The 22900-nt window shown below is 41.4% G+C and overlaps 1 pseudogene; it reads left to right on the forward strand.

Moving 5' to 3' along the window:
- The first annotated feature begins 7049 nt into the window (after window positions 1-7049).
- On the forward strand, window positions 7050-9682 carry LOC149848666 (protein SMAX1-LIKE 3 pseudogene; annotated as a pseudogene).
- The last annotated feature ends 13218 nt before the right edge of the window (window positions 9683-22900 follow it).

The following is a 22900-nucleotide window of genomic DNA, read 5'->3' on the forward strand; positions in this document are numbered from 1 at the left end:
CCTGCTCATTAATAAATGGGTCGGGCCATCTCCAGTCAGCACTTAAAACCTGATGAGCCAAGCTCTAAACTGGTCTGGGCCTGTCCGGGCCGGCCCGGCCCGATGCCTACCCCCTAAGGGAGCTAAGTTTGGAATTAGGACAAGGGTTGTGCATCTGATTTAGAACTTGTGACATCCCTTCAACTTGGTAACATTACAAGAGGACTGTTGTGGTAGAATGTTCTTTTCTCTCTTTTATTTTAAGCTAAAGTTGACTTACTATTCTCGAGTATTCTTTAGCAGTGAAAATATTTTAACCAGTAAAATTTACAAGAAACCCACTGCTGTTGCTCCACATGCTAAGATGCAAACTCTCATGACTTATGGGGCCTACAAGCACTGCTTAATGTGGCCCTATCTTTCATCTATTCATCCACATATGATTATATTCCTAAAGTTGAGTGTTCCTTTTGTGCTTGAGTAAGCCTTTTTTCTCTTTGATTCTGAATAAGGCCACTTTGTACGACTAGACATGGGCCAGGCCCGGTTGTGGTTCCAGATCCAGGTCCTTTAACCAGGTTCGCTGGTCTCATATACAGATGAATCGGGATCTGATTTTTATCCAACTTCCAGTGACCCACTTCTGACTTAGTCCATTATATCTATGGTGTATCTGGATCCACGGGTATCGGCAGAGATGCGATTGTTATCCCTAATTCCTATTTTCCCTTTACATATATATATTTATGTTTGGTATACTCGACTGTACTGTACACTCTAGCAAAAATTCATTAATGAGCTTTGTGAATGTGCAACAATTTTTTTTTTCAATACTAAAAATTTTAGTACATTACCAACGGAGGGCTCTGCTTGTTTGGTAGGAGCTGTTAGTGCAAGTCACAATGTGTTGGGACGTTGCAAGTTCAAAACCCAATGGTGTATGTTGTGTAACTGGTGAGGGGTCTGCCTTACCCCAACTAGCCTATAGAAAAAAAAAATAGTACATTGCTCCTAAGAAGCCTACAAGAGAGCTCTCAAACAGCATGTGGAACTGGGAACTCTATAAAACCTCAAAACCATGCATTGTCAAAAACAAGGAAACCGTGTTTCCATCCCAATGCAAGGCTCCCAAACACAGCCTTAACTGCATCCGTGAAACCATGATTATGGGATTTAATTGAATGAGCTAAACATGACATAACTGCAAGTAAAAGGTTTTGGCTTTTTAAGCGTTGTTTTTGGCTGCCCCAAGGAGGTTGGCGTAGTGGGGGCGGCCTTGGCTGCTAGATGGGCAGTGAAGGTTCTATTCTCATGGGCGTCTCCCCTCTGCGCAAGCCAATGCATAGCATAGGCCCCAGGTCATGGGTCCGAGCCTCAGGAGATTTACGCTGATGGCATGACAACCGAAGGTATGGCAGGCTGAGCCAGCATGACCAGGTCTTCATTCCAGGTGCGGTTTCTTCGGGTTATAAATAAAAAAAACGTTGTTGTTGGCTCCCAAACGACTGGGTTTTTTTTAAAGTAAAAAACAGTCAAAACTTCTGGCTTAAGTTTGGGCCTTAATAGTCAAAACAAAGTAGAGTTTGGACCAGGACTTTAGAGATGTTAATGGACCAAATTTTGGGTTAATTAGCTATCTAACTGACTCCAAATCCATTTGGTCAGATTCAGTAGAGCACATGAGATGGATTAATTGTTTTGGATTTGGATTTCAATTTACCTTTTTATTCTCTCTCTCAAAAAAAAAAAAATCAATTTACCTTTTCTTTAATCTTAATTACTTTTTATGCAGTTTCTTTTTTCATCCATCTCTGTGAATGCAAAACCATTTTAATCATGTATTCTTATCTAACGATCTTGTCATTTTCACGTATTCCAAATTATGGTCCCACCACAATACGCCATACATGGGCCCACCAACAATTTCTTCAATATTGACAAGTGAGATGTGGTAAATTTTAGCACTTCCAAAGTTAAGAAGCTGCAAACCTTTCCACTGTTTGTCACACATTACTATGACTAAACTTGTTAGCACATAAATAAATATTCGGGATCACTACTTTTGACACTGAAAAAGAGCAATACCAAGTAACTAAAACCTGGCCGTTGGTGATAACTAAGCACCAAAGAGAATGGTTGAGTGACCGTTACGAGCAAGAAAAGGGCGTTCAAGATGAGTGACTTTCTTCATCCTATACCACTCCTTTCGTAGCTATTTGTGGGAGAGTACCTTGGATTTAAGTTCCTTTCTATCCTTTTTGGTCTAAGAAGATCTAAACTTTTGACTGTTTCGCCAAAAGAAGAGAAAAAACTGAAAAGAAAAGAAAAGAAAAGGCCAAAAACAGGATAAAAAGGAAAAAGGAAAAGAAAATTAGCACACCTTGGTTTTTGAACCAACTTCCTATAAGCATGCGCGCTTCTTCAAACCCTTCCACATGCAAGCCACACCACACACAAGCAATACATAATACCACTTAATGGAATATATATATGTGTGTGTGTGTGTGTGTGTGTGTTTTAATTAATTAATTAATTAATTTGGTCATGTTAACAAAACTCGCCGATCTAACTAAAGATCATAGGTGTAAGCTGCATATACCAAATTTGACCCGCATAAGTGTCTGTTTGCTAGAGATCATGATTTTCTTAGCATGAAATTTTGATACATTGCGCAGTGTTAATTTTTGGAAGCCCTTGAAAAGCCTGTTTATACATCACATTTCACAATTTCACATAAGCTAAAAGTTATTTTTCACTAAACATAACATATATCACATTTGTAAGGACAAGGTCTGATCCAACAAAAAAAAGTTTTAAAATTACTCAATATGACGTGTGTGTGTGTGTGTGTGTGTGTGTGTGTGAGAGAGAGAGAGAGAGAGATAATCAAATCATGGGTGCAATCTGTATCAACTCAATCCTGTCTCGTGGATGCATTCAGCATAGTCTAAGTGCTAGGAGTTGCACTTTAAATCGAACAAAAGAAAAATTGGTGGTTGAGGTGCACTGAAACGGTGATCCAGAATAGGACCCCAAATATCAAGCTCTGAGAGAGAGAGAGAGAGAGAGAGAGAGAGAGAAGATCAACATTAATACTCATGAAGATCAACAAAATGTTGAACCCATGAACCGAACAAAATAGAAAACAAAACTAAAATAGAGAGAGAGAGAGAGAGTTTAGTCAATCAAGACATTGGGAAGCATGACTAACAATACAATATTAAGGCACAGATGATTGCGGAATGAATAAAATCTCTCGTTAATTGTGAGGTAAATTATATGCCGTTTTTACACTGACGAGAAAGATAGAGCTCTCTTTCCCGAGCATGGAATATTCAGGTTTACCGCAGATTTAGCATCATTCTTTTCCATACTTTTCATGATTAAACCAATTTAAGGACAATTATGGCCCCTCAAAGATGTGAGATTTCGTTGTTGTTGTTTTTTTTTTTGAGATTGAAGAAAAGAAAGAGGAACCAACTCAAATTTTTGGTATGTTTTTCTAAACATACCAAAAATTTGAGTTGGTTTAACTTTCTTCTGTTGTTTTGGTCTCCTAAGCTTGTAATTAGTGGGATGTATAACAAAATTAAGCTGGAGCCCAAAGTAAATTGATGCAGATATGGAACAATGCGCAACCCAGGTCAAGAAAATCTATTCATGTCCATTTTTTTACTGTTTTTATTTGGACTTTGGATTTACTTTAATTGAACCATTATATCTATACTAAAGACATGCTTGGAATTAAGGTTTTTATGGTTTCTCCTCTATAAAATTGATGTATGGAGGACTTTAAACGATGTTGGATTTCTTGTCGAGTATTTTTTTTTAGCTTGCACGTATTATTTCAGTTGATTTCAACATCTTAGTTTAATCACAAGTTAGAATTGAAGTTGTCCTGCTATTTGGAGCATATATAGTTCATTCATTGGCTTATCACAACATGGGTCAAGTCTTTGTTCCTTCAATTCTCTATTACCCTTTTATCGGCACGTTTTCCCCTTGCACCCAACCCTGTTATAAATTCATCTTTGGATCATATGGAAAATGAAAACTCTTTTTTTTTTCTCTCTGAAAAGGAAAACTTTACAATGTTAAATTATTGAAAACTGACCTTCCTTTGGTGCACTATGATAATCTCTAAGACGGTCACTTCCCTTTATTCCTTGTCTTTTAGAATACACATTTCCCAAACCCATAGACCAGACCAAGCACCTCTTTTCATGTCCTCGACAGTGATGCTAGGTAAGGGGGGTTGTTTTCGGTTAGAAGTACCAAATTACCAAAATACCCTTCACTTATAAGTCAAAGACCAATTTTTTTGACCAAACTAGTGGATGGTGAGCCTGGCTTTTGAGTTAAATATTGGCAAACTGGGTTTGTGGGTCCCACTTTCCTTTTGTGATGAGAATGGTTTTTCCTTAGGATTCTATAAATAAGAACTAACGCACAAGGAATGTCTAAAAAGGCCCATACTAACTTGAGTTTTGTTGGAGCATTAGATGCCCATAATCAATGGTAAATACGCTGTGCGCTAACTATGGAATGCATCTTTGGGTAGTACCAGTGGGGTGATTACATATAGAATCTACACATCAAGCCTGCAGTGTCATGCTGTGGCATCTGCTATTGGAGTGAAAGCTAGATAATAAATTAAACATGTTAACAATTTGGATGAAAAGCTATTGATCTTTAAAGAACAAAGGTTTCACCAAACCATGATGAATAGGATGCTTTTGAGGGAGGGGGAAAAAAAATGGTGTCACTTCATTAGGGGACTTGTTGATCAAACACAACAGGACAGCTTCTTTGGTCTTACCTATACTGGTTCAAATAAATACTATGCCCATAAGGGCTCCTCACACCTGGTTATAAGGTGCATTGGCTTAAGGCTTTCAAATTGAAGTAGGTCGAGAATTCGATACCCAATGTCTGTGTCCTTTGCAGCAAGGCCTAAGCCAAGTGAGAAACTATCCCCAACTGCATGGGGAAAGTTCTCATGGAGTTTCATATTTTGGTTAATGAATTCAGTTTATGGTCAATGTGACACCTTCTGTAATATGACATCTAAGCCATATATAGTGGTAGTTTCTCCGCACTAATCGAAAAATTGAACATATAATTCAAATCTGTTTTTTTGAAAGGCAAGTTGGGGTTAGGCAGACCCCCAACCAGTTATTATTCAACGTACCACTGGGTTTTGAACCTGCAACGTCCCACCGCTAGGAGACGCACTGACAGCTCCTACCAACCATGCGTAGCCCCCATTGGTCATATAATTCAAATCTTATTGAACACCATTAATTAGTGACTCCTAGATTTCATATATATGACACTAACATTCATTCATGTGCACGGAAAAACAACACGCATGCAATCGTCGGCTTGCAGACGCGTTTCGATCCTTTAAGGGCCAGGGCCTTTGAATCGCAGACATCCGATGACAGGACAATGCGTCCTGTTCTGCCCTGTCCATGCGCTCCAAAATAAACAAAATTTTTTTTTATTTTTGGTGTCTCTGCCTGTCCGTCCTCTGTTGTTCTGTAGGGAAGGCACGGAACAACGGTGAATGCCGTTATTGTGTCTGCGAGCTGCACCAAGTGGGTGTCCTCACGTCCTGCGTTTGCATGGGCCCATGCGCTGGGCGTCCCACAGATGCGCGGACAGCGCATCAAACTTCCCCCTTAGTGTCAGTCCCAAGCTTGGATAAAGGCTTGGCTTAAATTGTAAAGGAATGATAGCCCTGTTCTTTTAATGCTTTCTTTTTAAATATCATATGCTCAAGACCCATGTTCTGTCCCAGCTAAGCAGATGGACCCGCAGTAATGGGCCGAGAAATCGCGCGAGTGCTTTGGAAGTTGCTAAAGCATTTCATTTGCAATCACAAAATCGCAATCAACAAAGATTGAATGCTTCAAGTAACGTGTCCCATAAGCTTTTTGTGTTTTCATCATTGTGCTTTTATTTCCAAGCAGAGGAGGTACTAAACCATGGCCACCCTCTTTAGATTGCATGAGCCGTCGCTCTCCCAACATTTGCATGAGGGTGGGGTTTCCCAGTACAGTGCAAAGCTAGTGCCCTTGACGTGAGCTATGGAAGAGAGAGAGAGAGAGAGTAGTTATATCCAATGTTGGTAGTCAAATTATCAAATGTAGCAAATTCAATTCTATAAGTGTATAATTGCAATCAACAAAGTATATAATATTCAATAAGCCAAGAAAAAACATTATAAAGGATCTTGATTCCTTGTGGAAGACGATGCAACTGGAGTTGTTGACTACATGACTAGATGTAAAACCTCCCCTTTGATGATGTTGATGATAACCAATTTCATGGGTTGTTGATGGTGATCTTAAATCTTAAGGGCCGGGGGGGAGAGGGGGCTTTAAGTAGTACCGCAGCAATTGCAACATCTTTTGGTAATGAATGAAGCATTAGAGGCAGCAGCCCTCTGGCAACAGCAAAAAAAAAAAAAAATCCACCATGTTATTAGCTTTTGCAAATACTTTTGAGAATGAAATTTGATTTCATGATACTGAGAAAAAAATAATTCTTTCTAGGGCGTTGTAAAGGCCAAATTTTGTAGGACATTTTTGTCATTTTCAAAAAGCCAAACCACAGGCCCCTTTTCACCTTTTCTTTTGCTTGATAATTCACTCGATCAAAAGAAGATGACATGATGCCATGATGGTACTTTTAATAAGAACCAGAAACACCAATAGTTTAAACTGTTAACAATCTACTGCTCAAATTTTATCTTGTCCTACTGTAATAAATACGAGAGAGAGAGAGAGGGCAAAGTACCTTGTCTGCACATGCCTACCAAGTATCGGCTTTGGGCCCCACCAAACATTTTAAAGAAAAATAAAAGGGAAAGAAAAGGAGACTATCTATCCTCTCCGGCGAAGAAAAGCACACTCAAAAATCCACTTAAAAACCTCATCTCACACCCTCATACCCAGATCCTCCAAACCCAATCTCTCTCTCTCTCTCTCTCTCTCTCTCTCTCTCTCTCTCGCTCTCGCTGCTTCTCATCCCTGTCTTATGTCCAAACAGTCACAGAAAGAACCATGAGAGCAGGAGCTAGCAGCCTACATCAGGCCCTCACACCCGAGGCCGCCAGCATAGTGAAGCAATCTGTGATGCTGGCCAAGCGCCGAGGCCACGCTCAGGTCACTCCCCTCCATGTCGCCAGCACCATGCTCTCTTCCTCCACAGGCCTCCTGCGCACCGCATGCATGCAATCACACTCCCACCCACTCCAATGCAAGGCCTTGGAGCTCTGCTTCAACGTAGCCCTCAACCGTCTCCCCGCCACCGCCACCACCACCAACACTGGTGGATCTCCCCACTTCCGCCACCACCACCACCCTTCTCTCTCTAACGCCTTGGTTGCCGCATTCAAGCGAGCTCAGGCCCACCAGAGGCGTGGCTCCATTGAGAACCAGCAGCAGCCTCTGCTTGCAGTAAAGGTAGAGGTCGAGCAGCTCATAATTTCCATCTTGGATGATCCTAGTGTCAGTAGGGTGATGAGAGAGGCAGGTTTTTCCAGCACCCAAGTGAAGAACAATGTAGAGCTAGCGGTCTCTCTTGAGAACTGCACTAACTCTCCTCTCTCCAAACCTAAAGAACCGAATTTAGGTGCACACATCTTGAGTTCTGGCCTTAAACCGCCTTCTTTCTCTGGTTTGGAGCCTGCAAAGAATGAGGACATAGTTTGCCTTGTAGAGAACCTCTTGAGCAGGCGAAGGAAGAGCACTGTTGTTGTAGGGGAGTGTCTTATGACAGTAGAGAGTGTGGTTAGAGGACTAATGGGTAAGATTGAAAAGGGTGAGATTCCTGATCCTCTGAAGGGTGTTCAGTTTATGACACTCCCACTTTTCCCGTTTGGCCAGTTGTGCAAGGAAGATGTTGAGCAGAGGCTTGGGGAGCTAAGGTGTGCGTTGAAGAGGTACATAGGAAGAGGGGTTATATTGTATGTGGGGGACCTGAAGTGGACAGCAGAGTTTAGAGAGAGGTATGGTGATGAGAGAAGGAAGTACTTTTGCCCCCTAGAGCATATAGTCTTTGAGATTGGGAGATTGGTATCTGATTTTGTTGAGAGTGGGAAATTTTGGATGCTAGGGATTGCGAGTTATCATACTTTTATGAGATGTAGGATGGGATATCCTTCTTTGGAAACTTTGTGGGGACTTCACCCTCTTACCATCCCTGCAGGAAGCTTGGGACTGAGTCTCAATTCAGAACGGTAATGTTACTCAACCAACTCATATAGATTCTCTCCATCAATTTTGTTTCTCTTTTGTTCTATCTTAAGACTTTTGCTCCTGGACCTTAATCCTTTGAGGGTTGCCTTTTTTTTCAGTGACTTGCTAGGCAAAATCCATGAGGGTGGCCTTGAGAAGCAGCTCACTTGTTGTCCTGACTGCCTAAGAAAATTTGAGACGGATGTACAAGGGTTAGCTAGAACTACCAAGGACTCGTCTACCAGTTCTAACCTACCTTTATGGTTGCAACAATGCAAAGATGAGAAAAGAGATCTCCCTAATAATAATCTGGTAAATGCTCTTTTTCTTGAATGTGAGGCTAAAGTTCATTGAAGCATGATAAAAGTATAAAGTAAATTCATCAGTGATGTCTTTATTGATTTTTGTAATTTGTGCTCTGCCAGGACCAGTTTCAAGTTAGAGAACTGTGCAGGAAATGGAACCACATATGCAATTCTTTCCACAAACATCAACCCCAAGCAGAAAACACCATGGGTTTCTTGATCAGCTGGAACCAGAATGATCAATCACCAAACCAGTCATGGGGGCATCACCACTTCTCCGTATCAAAGAGTGAAACCAACCTCTTGGATCTCCCCAGCTGTAACTCCAGCCCTAACTCAACTCCCCACAGAGACATGAGGTTCAAGCAGTTCAATGCAGAAAGCCTCAAGAGCCTTTGCGCTGCACTTGAGCAGAAAGATACAAAGCAGCAGGACATCATTCCTGAAATTGCAAGCGTGGTCTTGCAGTGCAGATCAGGAATGATAAGAAGAAAAGGGCTGAAGTCAAAGGAAAGAAAAGAAGACACTTGGTTGTTGTTTGAAGGAGTGGATGCAGAAGGCAAGGAAAAACTAGCAAGAGAGCTAGCAAACCAGGTCTTCTGCTCTGAAAACAGCTTTCTTTCAATTGGGTTGTGCAGTTTCTCCTCAATAAGGGCTGGCTCAGCTGATGATTCCAGAGGGAAGAGGTGTAGAGAAGAATCAGGTAGCAGTTACTTTGAGAAATTCAGTGAAGCCATACACTGCAACCCACACAAGGTCATATTCCTAGAGGACATAGAGAAGTTGGATTATCACACTCTAGCTAACATAAAACGGGCTATAGAGTGGGGGAAGGTGGTTGGACCTGATGGTGATGAGGTTGGTCTTGGTGATGCCATCATTATTTTGAGCTGCGAGAGTTTTAATCCCAAGTCTAGAGCCTGCTCTCCAGCTTGTGTTAGGCAGAAGACTGGGACTAGTAAGGAGATGGAGGAGAGGAGCAGCAGTGAGGTTGGAGAGAAGGATGATAGGAGTCCATGCATTTCGTTGGACTTGAATCTGTCTGTGGAGGACAATGAGAGTGTGGAAGGGTGGTCTGAGAAGGAGTTGGCGAAGTGTGTCGATAGAAGTTTTGTCTTTAACATGGGGAGAGATGAGCGGCTTGTATCATAGAAATGCTTTTCCTTTCATTCTTTTTTTCTTCATGGGAATCATGGATTGGTTTTAGTATGTAAAAATTGGTTAGTGGAACGTGGAATTTCTTTACCTTTCTGTCTCTCTCCCTGGTGCATGTTGCAACATCCATTTTCATCAACATTCTCAATGGCTTATCCTAAATAAATAATTCTTAATCATGGGTTCAGATTTTTTTTTGAGAGAAAATAAATTTATTTAATCATGAGTTCATAGTTAATGATTGTGAATCTTAGTTTCTAGCTCCGGTCGCCAGATAAGGTGGCAAACCCTTTGGATTGATATTAATGCATGCTCAAAGGGCGCCGCGCAGGAACTGAGCTGACCGCACGCACGCAAGCGCAACGTGACAACATACACTACATCGGCCAGTTTGTCTTTCATATATATAGTAGAGCGTAGCACCTTGAACATTAGGTGCTTGCGATAATAGGGTTTTTCAAGTTTTTTGTTTTATTTTTAAATTCTGACCCTACAGACGTGGTTTGTGTACTTGATTTTAAAGTGGTAGCCTGCGGCACATGTGTGGGTTTTTATAAGGTTCGAAAAATCAACTGCTCAAAATCTTTGTAAATTTTTGAGGCTCTAAATATCATTTTTTTCATCCAAAATACATGATCCAGGTGTGGATTCTTAGTAAATCGACCATGCCCAACACATTTATCGAAACTGCAAAAAAAAAATACCTAAAAAGAAAAAACCCCATCAAGCACGTGTCTCAAGCAGCTACACTGTAATATATATATATATATATATATATATATATATATATATATATATATATATATATATATATATATATATATATATATATATTACCTCATAAGTCATCTTATATGGCTTCAAAGAACAGTTTCAAATGTTTGCTTAATTTGAACTCATAGATGTATTCTTTATAGCTGAATTAGCAGAAAACATATACAAAATTAGGCACTTTGTGTATTTAGATGCGTGTTTAGAGTGGTTAAATGTCAACAACTCATGTTGCATCAAAACTTGGTGAAATAGAAATCAAGGTATTTCATCAAATCGATTCAATATAAAGCATAGTTTTTAGTGAATGAGCAATGTTGAATGCAATTACAAACTAAGATTTTGTGAAAAAACACTTGCAACCATGTTTTAGAACATGAACTGTTTAGGAAAAGGGGATCTCCTTCTCTAATGTTTGAGTATTTCGTTGATTGGATATCATATATTTGTTCATTATAATTTATTTGGTAAAAACTATGCTTTACATGAAGATTTTAAAACAAACATGTTTTTGAAAATGTGAAATATCGGCTGCTTACAATGCATTTAAATTTTACAATACAGAAAATTGTAGGCTGTCAATTTTTAGTGCTTTAGAAAACAAATATAAATATCGAAAGTTCATAACCTAAAATACGTTGCTTAATAAATAAATGATAAAAATCCAATATATGGAGTCTGCTCTACGGAAAACTTGATTGTTAGAAAATAAACACCGTCTGATCATCATTGACTGTAGATTTTGAACCATAAACATGATTAAATTGAGTTATCTCAACACAAAATTCAAGTTTTTGTGCATTGCATACAGTTGATTTTTAATATCATAATAAAACGTCTAAGTATTAAAATATTAGAATATGAACCATGTATTTTATTAAAAAAAAGTTTCAAGATCAAATATATAAAGTTTAATCTAAACATTCAGTATGTGGAGAAGTGTCATTCAATGAACATTGATTGTACTTTGGACATTCGATTGGAACATCTCTCTCTCTCTCTCTCTCTCTCTCTCTCTCTCTCTCTCTCTCTCTCTCTCTCTCTCTCTCTCTTTTCTTGTTGCCCTATCTAGTGCTGCGTTGGTTGGTCGTGCCGATCACCACCGGAGCCCCCGACCCTCGCAGGTGTGCCTCTATCTTGTTTATTTCCTTTTTCAGAGTTTCGTAGGCTCCTTCATCGGTGCCTTTCGTCTTTCGGTTATGCGCCCCTCGTCTAGCCGTTTTTGGGGACTTGCTCCCGATCTCCCATTGAGGGTCAACCAGCAAGCCCTACATTTCATCAAGGAAGCAGTGAACGACTGGGGTGCAGCTTTTGTGCTTCGCCGATGGGGATTGGATGTCGTCTTGCCTTTCAGACTCAATCGTTGGTTCTTCTCTAAGCTTTCGGAGTCCCTCCGATCATGCCTAGATGTGGGCTCTCTTCGTATTTCAGACATTAGGTTTTTCCTGCGAGCTATTAGACGGGAGCCTCTCGAAGCGTGCTCTGTTAAGGCTTTGCTCGTTTCTCCTTTCTTCATTCGTGAGCTTCCAGAATGGGTTGCTGATCGAGGATGGAAGCAGGTCTCATCTACTTGGCAAAGCTCCTTCCATGCTATTCGTTATAGATCTCAGTTGAGTCGTGCCAGGCCGGGGGATTGGTGGTGTGCTAATTGTTTTTCTTTGAATTTCCATAAACGTTGTGATTGTCATAAGTGCGGCTTATCTTTTCTCTCTCGTCGGCACCCAGTCTGAAAGCGAAGACGATCTAACCCCTCTCATTCTCCTTCATCGGGGATGAATCTAGCCTCTAAAGATTTTTCTGGGGTGGTGCGGCATCCGGCAAATCGGAATCCTGAACGGCCTTCCCAAAAATTATGCTTCTCGCCATGGGTGCAGATTGGCAATCTCCACAACCCGGCGATTTCATTCAATGCTGTCAAGATTGGGTCTATCTGGGTCCCAGTCGAGCCGCAGCACTTTGGGCTATCTTTTCCGTCTATTGCTTTATCTATGTTAGACTCTTCGCCAGCTTTTGATGGCATCTCCCAACCTTTGCAAGTTCTGTCAGTGGTGGGCCCCAAAAAATTTGGGTCTGCCATCAATGCTTCATCTCTTGGAGGTTTGCCGCTCACTATTTATAATGCTCAGAGCTCGACGTCTGATTCTTTTAGCGCTAATTCTCGTGGCAGACTGATGGCGCGGTTGGGTAGGTATGCTCGTGGGAAGCAGAGAAATCTTTTGCCATCCTCGTCATCACGAGCTTTGTCTAGGGTGAGCCCACAAATATTTGACCATGATAGCAATGCTTTCTCTTATGGAGTTCAGTCGTCAGCTTTTTCTCAAGCTCGGGGCCTGGTATCTACTTCTCTTTGTACCAATTGCCATTTCAGCTTGGAGGCGCGGTTGGGCAGGCTTGCGCGTGATGGACATAGGACGAATTTGCTATCGTCCCTTATTATTTTTCCCTCCAGACGCTATGACTATCTGGTTATCAATCTTATTGCGTTTAATGTTAGAACTAACATGGCAATCAGATGCATGGTGCTTGGCTCCTCGGTTCCTCGTCCTTTCCCTGTATCGCATTATGTTTCTGAGGTTTTTTCTTCTACCAAATCTTTTGGTATTCCGCCAGACGCGGTCTCCTTCATTAGTCCAACACAGGGTCAGCAGCATCCTAGTCCACAACCCCTGGGTGTCACAGTTGTCGATGCAGCTAAGTTGCTGGATATCTCTCTCTCATCTTCACAGCTGCAAGCGATAGCTGTTGATATGGATTCTACGATTTCAGATATTTCTGCGATTATTGGGGACTCTCTCTGCAACTCTGGTGGAGCAGATTGAGAGCAGTTGGGCATTTTCGATGGTCAATTGAGGTCGTCTGTTAGTGCTGGTGGTCAGCGAAGAAGAAGGAGGCCTTCGTTAATTGTTTCGGCTACCGATGCTAGGTCCCCAAGAAGGTCATCTCGGTGCCACCAACCACGGGTTTTTCCAGATTTTGTTCCATGAAGACTGTTTGTTGGAATGTTAGGGGCTTAAATTGTCCCACTAAACGCCTGTTTCTGGCTAATTGGGTTAGGGAGCAAAAGCCCGACCTTCTTGCTTTATGTGAAACTAAAATGGAGGTCATCTCGCTCGTGGTCGTTTCTAGCATCTGGCAGGGAGCTGACTATTTCTATAAGCCAGCGGTAAATCATGCAGGCGGTATCCTTATCTTGGGCAAGCAGTCTTTAAATTTATCACAGCTGGATGTGGGTCTTTTCTCTTTGTCTGTTGCTTTCAATTTGCAGGTAGTTGATAGAAGAGTAGTGGTTTCTGTTGTTTATGGTCCTAATCTCGCCGCCATGAGGCCCGCTTTTTGGGATGATTTGGATAGGGTTGTCGTTTTCAGCGCGGATTGTCACCTTCTAATGGGGGATTTCAATTGTTTGTTATCTATCCATGACTCTAATAACCTCGTAATTCCCAATCCCTCTATGCGAGGTTTCCAAGACTTTGTTCACCGTCATTTTCTCTACCCTATTCCTTTAATCGGGGAGCGCTTCTCTTGGTCGAATATGCGCTCCCGTCCTTGCTGTAGGGTCCTTGATAGGGTCTTTGTCACACCTAATTTATTGGACCTCATTCCCGACGTTAAGTGTGTGTTGTTTGCTCCCTCTATCTCGGATCATGGGCAGATCATCACTCATTGGGGAGATGGCTTTCAACCCACTAGGAGCTTTGCGTTTGAAGAATGGTGGCTTCAAGAGCCAGATTTTCTCACGGTTGTTACTAATTCTTGGAACAAAACTGTTGATGTGCATTGGGCCGCGCTACGTGTTCAAAATAAGCTTTCTCGTCTAGCTAAGGATATCAAAGCTTGGCTTCATAGTCATAAGGTGGAGAAATTTCAGCAAATAGCCGCATGGGATCAAGAGATTTCTGAGTTGTATCAGACTATGTCTTCTCCTGACTCTCTTTCTGATTTGCAACTTCTCAATCTTCAGTCCAGGTCCTTAGAATTAACCATGCTCTTGAAAACCTGGAGGATCAAAGAGGAAATTCGTTGGAAGCAAAGGTCTAGGGTGAAATGGCTTGCGGCTGGTGATGACAACATTAAATTTTTTCACTCATATGCTTTCCATCGTCATAGGAGGAAGGTTGTTTCTTCTATCTCCATTGAGGGTGTTTCTTATCTCAATCAGCACGTTAATTCGGCAGTCTCGCTATACTTTAAGGACTTGTATTCTGCTTCGTTAACTGCGGAGGGTGTCTTTGGTAATTTTCTAGTTGGCTCAATTCAGCTTGAGCAAGCCCGATATATGCAAAGAAGGTTCTCTCAAGATGAGATTTTTTCGGCCATTAAGGATCTGTCGGGTTGGAAAGCGCCTGGCATTGACGGGTTTCATGTCGACTTTTTTAGAATCTTTTGTGACTGTGTCAAATCAAACGTGGTGAGTATGTTCGATGAGTTTCATCGTAACTCCAGACTGCCTTATCATTTGCATGTTGCTATTATTTCACTCATTCCGAAAGATGATGAGGCCAATGATATTTCTCGATTCCGACCTATCTCAGTTATGAGTGCTCTCTATCGGATGTTTGCCAAAGTTTTGGCGAATAGGTTGAAATCGGTGGCTAACCAGATTTTTTCAGACTCTCAGTTCGCCTTTATCCGTAAGAAGAGGGTCCAGCACTCGTTCATCATGGCGTCCGAGGTGGTCCATTCCTTGCAGCATAGCGGTCAACCTTTCTTTGTCCTTAAATTAGACTTTCATAAAGCTTTTGACTCTGTGCATTGGCCATTCTTATTTCAAATGTTAGCAAATTTCGGTATTGGTCGTCGTTTTTCTGGTTGGGTGAGAGAGCTGGTCTCAAATGCCCAGGCCATGTTAAATATCAATGGTATTAAAGGAGACCGGTTCAAGCTTGGGCGGGGTCTGCGGCAAGGGTGCCCCCTATCACCTTTGTTGTTCAATGCAGTTGCTGAGGGTCTTGTGGTCTTGCTAAAGCGGGCTGTTGTATCGGGTTTCATTGATCCTTTGCAGGTTTCCGACTTCCCGGGTCATATTCTTACTTATGCTGATGATATGATCATTTTTGGTCGTGCAAATGTTCAACAGATGCTCAGGTTCAAGCTTATCATTCAGTTCTTTCTCTCCATGTCTGGGCTTTCTCTAAATGAGACCAAATGCTCTATTACCATGTTCAATGTTAATGCCAATATGCTTGCAGCTGGAAAGAGAATTTTTAATTGCACTACTTCTGACTTGCCTATTATGTACCTTGGCCTGCCGTTACAAGTGAAGCCTCTATCTTCAGCGGCTTGGGCTCCGACGCTTCAAAAAGTGAAGCGCAAATTGCTTTCGTGGCAGTCGTCTTATCTCTCTAGCGCTGGACGTCTAACCTTAGTCAGACATGTTCTTTCAACTATTCCAGAATTTTTCATGTCTCTGTTTGTGATGCCTGTGGGAGTAGAGAAGCAGCTGACGCGCTTGCTGGCAGGCTTTCTTTGGTCTGGGTGTAAACTCACAGGTAAGCGTCACTTGATTGGTTGGCGTTCGGTGGTTCTACCTCGGCGTATGGGTGGTTTAGGCATCCCGGTGCCCAGACTGTGAAGCATTGTTCTTGTCGCCAAGCAATGTTGGTTGGCCCACCAACCGGATAACCCTTGTGCTAGTTTTCTTCTTGCTAAATATGGGGATCCAACTCTTATTCCGGTTCGTCTGGGAACCCGAGGTTTGGCGCTCTCGCACTTGCGTAAATCGTGGTTGAGGGCTTTAGCCTGCTTTAGAGACCATTTTGAGGTCTCCGGAAATTTTGGTCAGTGGCTGCAGTGGGCGTTGGCACCAAGCGGAGAGTTTCTCACCAAAAAAGTCTATAGATCGTTGCTACCGCCAGGGGCTGATTGGTTGCCCGAGGATGTGCTTTGGGCGAAGGGTCCTTCCCCCCGTTCGCGAGTCCTGGCTTGGTTAATTTTGCACGATAGGATCCAGACCCACAGTAATTTAAAGAAGTGGGGCATTCAACTCCCGAGTTGGTGCGTGCTTTGTCAAGCTGCAGAAGAATCTACGTTTCACTTGTTCTGGTCTTGCCCAATATTTATGGAAATCTTTAGTAGGACCTGGAGGCATCCGGAAGTATTTGTTAAGGAGGAGTCCTTTGCGCTAGATCTGATCTTGGGGCCGGTTTGTATTAGGCGCAGCAAGAGGTGGAGGTTCATCTGGCGGACGTGGTTGCTTACCTCTTGGTGGTTTGTTTGGATGGCGCGTAACGATGCTCATTTTCGTCATATTCGAGTTAACATTCAAAACCTGGTGCATAAAATTTTGGTAGATGTTTATGCGATCTTGCGTATGCATCTTAGTGATCTTCCACTCCCTCCTGCTGATGCTACCTATCCTTTGTCTCAATCTGGGCACGCGGCTATGGCGTGAGCCCATTTTATCTGTCTAATGTTCTTTTATCTTGTGCTCTCTTTATTTGTTTTGACTTTTGTTCTTGTTCGGTTCATGGGTTCAACATTTTGTTGATCTTCATGAGTGGTAATGTTGAATTACTTTCGGCTCTCTCTCTCTCTCTCTCTATATATATATATATATATATCGGGCCAATTCCATTGTTTTCTAATTGGTTTTCTTCTGTTGTCCAGATGTTTGGCAAGCTTTCCGTATCGTGGAAAGTTGAAAGCATGGTACTGGAGCCGCAAAATGTGGTTCATTGGTCATTCGGGGAGAAATTTAGTCGTACTTTAGTTGAAGCAGCACCATCAATCGGAATCACTCATCTTCTTTCCCGTATGACAAATCGGTTGACATTCTCATCTCTTACATGAACTGGTGTGGCTCTTCACACGTGCCAACTAGTCGGCAACCTCATCTACATGCTGTGACACATCTAATATTATTTTAATATTTGTAATCATGTTTAGTAGTTTTAGTACAATGATGATTATAATTTTGCATATTAAAGATCAAATATGTAATTTTTTTATCGATTTAAAATAAAATACTCACATCCTCCTCTCCTAGTTAAAAAAAATGTGTATTAGTGTCGATTATTGACCAAAAAAATAATTAAAAATATGGTTTGCCCTGCCATTCGATGAATCCCAAACTAGTGGTTTTCTGGTCTGCATCAGTTGTCAACAACCTTTTTTAGTGAGAGAAATTTTTTTATTAATAAGCATTCATAGTGATTCCACTGATCATAGGTTAATCAAAATAAGTATCTGGCCTAGGCCATTTATAGCCACGTTGTTCTCTTGCTCACTAGACAAGGCATGTTACTTAAAGTAGACGAGCAGGTTACCTTAAGAATCTGCTTAGGAAAAGGATCTCTTAATAGGTCTCCCCTCCTAGAGAAGATAGCAAACCCAGGTTGAATGCTTTAGCTTGCAAAAAGACACCCACCAAGTAGGCCACCCGTAACATTTCTACTTCTTTCCTGTTACATTTATTCTGCTTTTGGGAACTCTACAGTAACATCTCTACTGCTTTCCTCTTACATTTATGCTGCTTTTGCGAACTCTACAGCACTAGCTTGATAGGAGACAATATGGTAGTAGCCGAATAATATAGCGAGCAACACATGCAATGATATAACCCCCAGAGTGCCGGATGACTGTTTTCTTTTTTTATATTGTAATATTTAGAGGTTTTTTTGACAAATATGTTCTTTTGATAGTTTTAAGTCCTTTCATGTCACCAGAATGGGGTTTGGCGACTCCATGTCTTATCGAGATGCCTTTGCATCTTTATGGATGACATGCATGGCCAATACAGAACTCTGCAAAAAATATGGTTGAAGGCAGAGAGAGAGAGAGAGAGAGAGAGAGAGAGTTCAGGTTGCATGCAGAAGAAGCATCTTATCACTAGATGTATGGTGACTGGTGAGCCCTTCATCTAGTGATGTGCTATATCAAGGATTTGTTACCTAAATAATTTCATGATAATTGCTCTAAGCAAAATAAATGGTTATTAGGTCACACTATCATAATCGAGGGTTATGGGGTTGTCACCCAACTTGCCTTAAATTAAAAAAATTTGTAAGAAGAGGCTATAAATGTTACTTGTAGATAGACATTGTAGATGCACTTACCAAAAAAGAGGGAAAGAAAAAGATTGTCACATGGAAGATTCGCTTGTACATTGTTAACTCATTATACCTCAGTTGGTTCCTTTTGCTGTGTGTTTGAACTTTCTATGCTAGTTTCTAAAGTTCGATGATGGGCAGTGCTGAGCAAAATTGTGTGCTATACTTTTTTTAATGACTCACGGTGTGTTTTGGGTGTGGACGCCCTTTATAAATTTGTTCAAAAATTTTGATGTGCTGAGAAAAATGCCCATCTACCAATCTCCTCTACTTGAAAACGGCTAGTTTAATTAAAACCCATTTTGGTAAGTAAACCACGGATGAGTTACAAAATTGCGGGTCTTAAAGCATTAAAGCTGTGAGATCCTTCTTTTTTGTTGGTTTTTTTAATTAAGTTCATTACAAACAAAATAGCATTTTTTTTCCTTTTGACAATTTCTTACCTTAATCCATCACATACTAAATAGTTACTTTTTTTCCAAAAGGTGATTTCTTGCCTCTTGTTTTTGTTGATTTATAACCCAAAGAAATTGCACCAAGCACAAAGGCCTGATCGTCCTGACTCAGCCTGCCATACCTAGGGTCGTCGTGCCGGAGGCCCCTCCCCCTCCTCCGCTCCGCCCCGCCCCGCCCCGCCCCGCCCCGCCCCGCCCTCGGGACCTATGTTGGGTTTCTCTTTCTTGCGAAAGAAAGCTGGTTTGTTGGTAATTTGCAAAACAAACTAGCTAGGATGCTACAACCTGCTAGGGCTGGTAAACGAGCTGAGTGATGAAGTGCGGCTTCATTAGACTGTGCCATAGCTCGAGCTTGGGCTCAGGATGATGGGAGAGCTTGAGCTCGTGATAAGCGAAGCTTGAGCTGCCTTTCAAAAGGTAGTCTAGGATTTCAAACCGAGACATTGTTTTGAAGCCAAAAGCTTTACTTACTGCGCCACAGTGTATAACACAAAATGCACTCGAATTTTATGTATTTATTTCCTAGTGAGTTGACACGAGTTCAGTCCATTTTACTCTTAACAAGCCGATTACAATCCAAGCCAAGAGTGACTCGTCTTTTTGTTTTACGAAATCTAGTGCATTTAGGGATGGCAGTGGGGCAGGGCGGGGCGGGGTGGGGGACAAGGTCTCCACCCCCGCCCCGCCTCAAGATTTTATCCTCCACCCCCGCCTCCATCCTCTGGCGGGAATGGATTTTATCCTCCATCCCCGCCTTCATCCCCGTTTCATGTCCTCCATCCCTGGTTCAAACGGGGATGAGGCAGGGCGGGGCGGGGATATTGCGGGGAAAAGTGGTCGGGGCGGGGTTAGGGCGGGGATGAGGCAGGGACGGGGCGGGGATATTGCGGGGAAAAGTGGTCGGGGCGGGGTTAGGGCGGGGATGAGGCGGGGACGGGACGGGGCGGGGAAAAGTGCACGTCCATCCCCGCCTCCACCCCCGGATGGTGATGGATTTTAACCTTCGTCCCCGCCTCCATCCCTGTTTCATACCCTTCATCCCCGGTCCAAACGGGGTGAGGCGAGGCGGGGCCCCTCTTTCCTCCCGTCTACTGCCATCCCTAAGTGCATTAGTGCTGGTATGATGACACCCAAGTGACGGCAGATTAATCTGGCTGCCCTGCATTCTGCTGTTGAGCCCTACATCGGACCAGCTGTCAGTCAAAGATGGGGGAGCAACCAGATCCAACGGCACACTCAAAGTATGCAATGTGATTGCACCTGATCGGCCCTCTGTACCAAGTAGCTCATCTTGTTTTATAGCCTTAAATGCAAGGGTGCAATTCTTCACAAGTGACAACAGTTATTTGGACAAATAAATAATAATGGATTGCATAACACCCATTTGGGTCAGATGAAAATGGATAGGGCAAAAAGTATGATTAAGGTATGATACATAACGTAAGGGTAGAGCAAAGGAGGGTCTACTTTAGAAGGAAAAAGCAAATCTTCCTAAATAAATTTCAAAAGAGCACTCCTTTTAATGCATCGTGATGCGTTGAAAAAGAATCCTTTTCTTTCTTTTTGATTTCATAAGCAACATTCTCATCTTGGGAAAGTGAAGAGCTAAAAAAGATTTTAATACAAAAATGTGAAAGCACATCCCCCCTTTAAGCCTCACAAGAATGTTAGCTTTACAAGAAAAGATATCCCTCTGTTCCAATCAAAAATAAATTACGCAAATGTACCTAAGATATTGATCAATGACATAAGTGCCTTCAAATATCAAAAAGATTATGTCTTGGCCATAGTCGCAAAGCTGGTTCTCGGGAAAATATCAGCAAGGAAAATCTTGTGTGAAAAAGTAAACTTTTTTTTTAGAAAATACTGATGTATGTAAGCATATAAAAATTCAAAAACTAGGCAAAGGTGTTTTTATCATGTTAACGGCAGGTTTAAAAACTTGATCCTTTCGAAAACGGCGATATTTTTGACAATATCACATTTTCAGTATAATATTATCCCTCAAAAATATTGTGATAAAATCACAATTATTTGCAAAATGTAATAAACAACATTCGTCACTAAGGTTTTCATGTTTCTAATACGAGAACAGATACGCAAAAATGCTGTTTTACAAGGCTATTGTAAAGCCCTATTTGCGCAAAAAGTAGCTAGTGGATCCCACCATATGGTCCAGCTGTCAGTTCTGTGTTGACTGTTTTGCATGAATCACTTTTCCTACATCTTTCTCGCTTCCAAACATGTTCTTATTACGGTATCAATTATGGGTCAGAGCTCCATTAGAACCACGAAGGTCTAGACCCGACTCCAACTCTTATGATATGGGGCCTGAACCTACCTTGGACTAAACATACTCAAGTCCTATAAGGATTACATAAATCAAACCTAATTATCCATACCCAATAATATAATATTTTTTATGTTTTTTACATTGAAAATTTGTAGGTCTTAATTAGTTGGAACATGAGTGACTCAAATCTGATCAAGTGATCTGTCAAGAAAGTGATTTGACATCTTCACCGTCAATTGATTCATCTCACAAGGACCTCATGATCTTTCTGCATATTGTAGACGGTGAGGATGACAAATCACTTTCCTAAAAGTGATTTGGCAGATCACCTGATCTGAGCTGTGACATCACTGTAATATGTTTGGATGCATTAATAGAGTCCCCAAAGTGATGATATTACAATACTTGTAAGTAGGGAATTTGTCGTTTGTGACTTTTAAAAAGCCAGTGTTTGGACATTTAAATGAATGATTTTCAAGCACAAAGGATGATAAGGGATGATGGATTGATCCCCACATTCCTTTCTTTCTTTCAAACTCTATTATATATTCCCCTCCTTTTGGGTTCGTCTATTTGAGCTTTTTCCTATGTAAAAAAAGAAGTCTGCCACTCACATGGATTCTTTTCCTCTCCTTTTTCCTTCATCTCGAACATGCTAATCCAGCTAATTGGCAAGCACCATAAGATGATTATGTCTTTTTAAGACAAAGTGGGTACAATTAGCCAACATATATCCTCAATTAATTTTGCATATTTCAACATATATATAGTAATGAGTAGCTGCCTACATTGATCCGTGCCTACCACTGTCAACAAGGCTTTTGAATTATTTTTTTCATGTTTTTCTCGAATCTGACTGCACAGATGTGTTCTACGTGTTTGTTTTTATAGGAATGAACTCTTGCATCATTCAATTCTGATGCGCAGGTGGGTTTTCAAAAGGGTTGAAAATCGATGATGTAAAAGTTTTATAAATATTTAAGGCTTAAAAAGTCACATTTTTTATCCAAAAACATGATTCAAATGTCTTTTTCTAGCAAATCAACCATGTTGAACACATCTGCATGGTCAGATTTGAGGAAAACAACTCGAATATTCTACCTTCATTCGCAGTAGGCACCTAATTAGGCCATAGGAAGCTACTCCCTACACACACACACACACACACACATATAAATATATATATATATATATATATATATATCGTGATGCTTTTAAGGCTATTGTAGATAGGTCCTTAATTACCCACGTAGTTGGAGGATCTCTTTTCCTGTGAGGTAGGAAGTGTGTGCCTCCACGTTCAAAGAAGGGTCCCTTCTTTCTTGCATGATTTTTAATTGTGTTGGTTGTTGTGAGAGAAAGAAATAGATATTATGACGTTTCGTGGAGAACCAATCGACCACATGAATATGTAGCTGCACCAATGCATGCGTGGGTAGCGCCATTCCTACGTGCAATCGGGTGCAATGTGATTGCACACATTTAGTGTGCTGCTGCACCTGATCACATTCCAGCTTTAGGATACGGCCTGTCAATTATGGGGCCCAACAGCAGATGGAGGTTGATCAGGTGCAGCAGCACACCAAAAGTGTGCAATCACATTTCACCTGATCATCCCTCCATTCTTCTTAACTAATCTCACAAGATT

The sequence above is a fragment of the Nuphar pumila genome, chromosome 1 (genome assembly GCF_984573655.1).
Source record: "Nuphar pumila chromosome 1, dmNupPumi1.hap1.1, whole genome shotgun sequence".
Classification (NCBI taxonomy): Eukaryota; Viridiplantae; Streptophyta; class Magnoliopsida; order Nymphaeales; family Nymphaeaceae; genus Nuphar; species Nuphar pumila.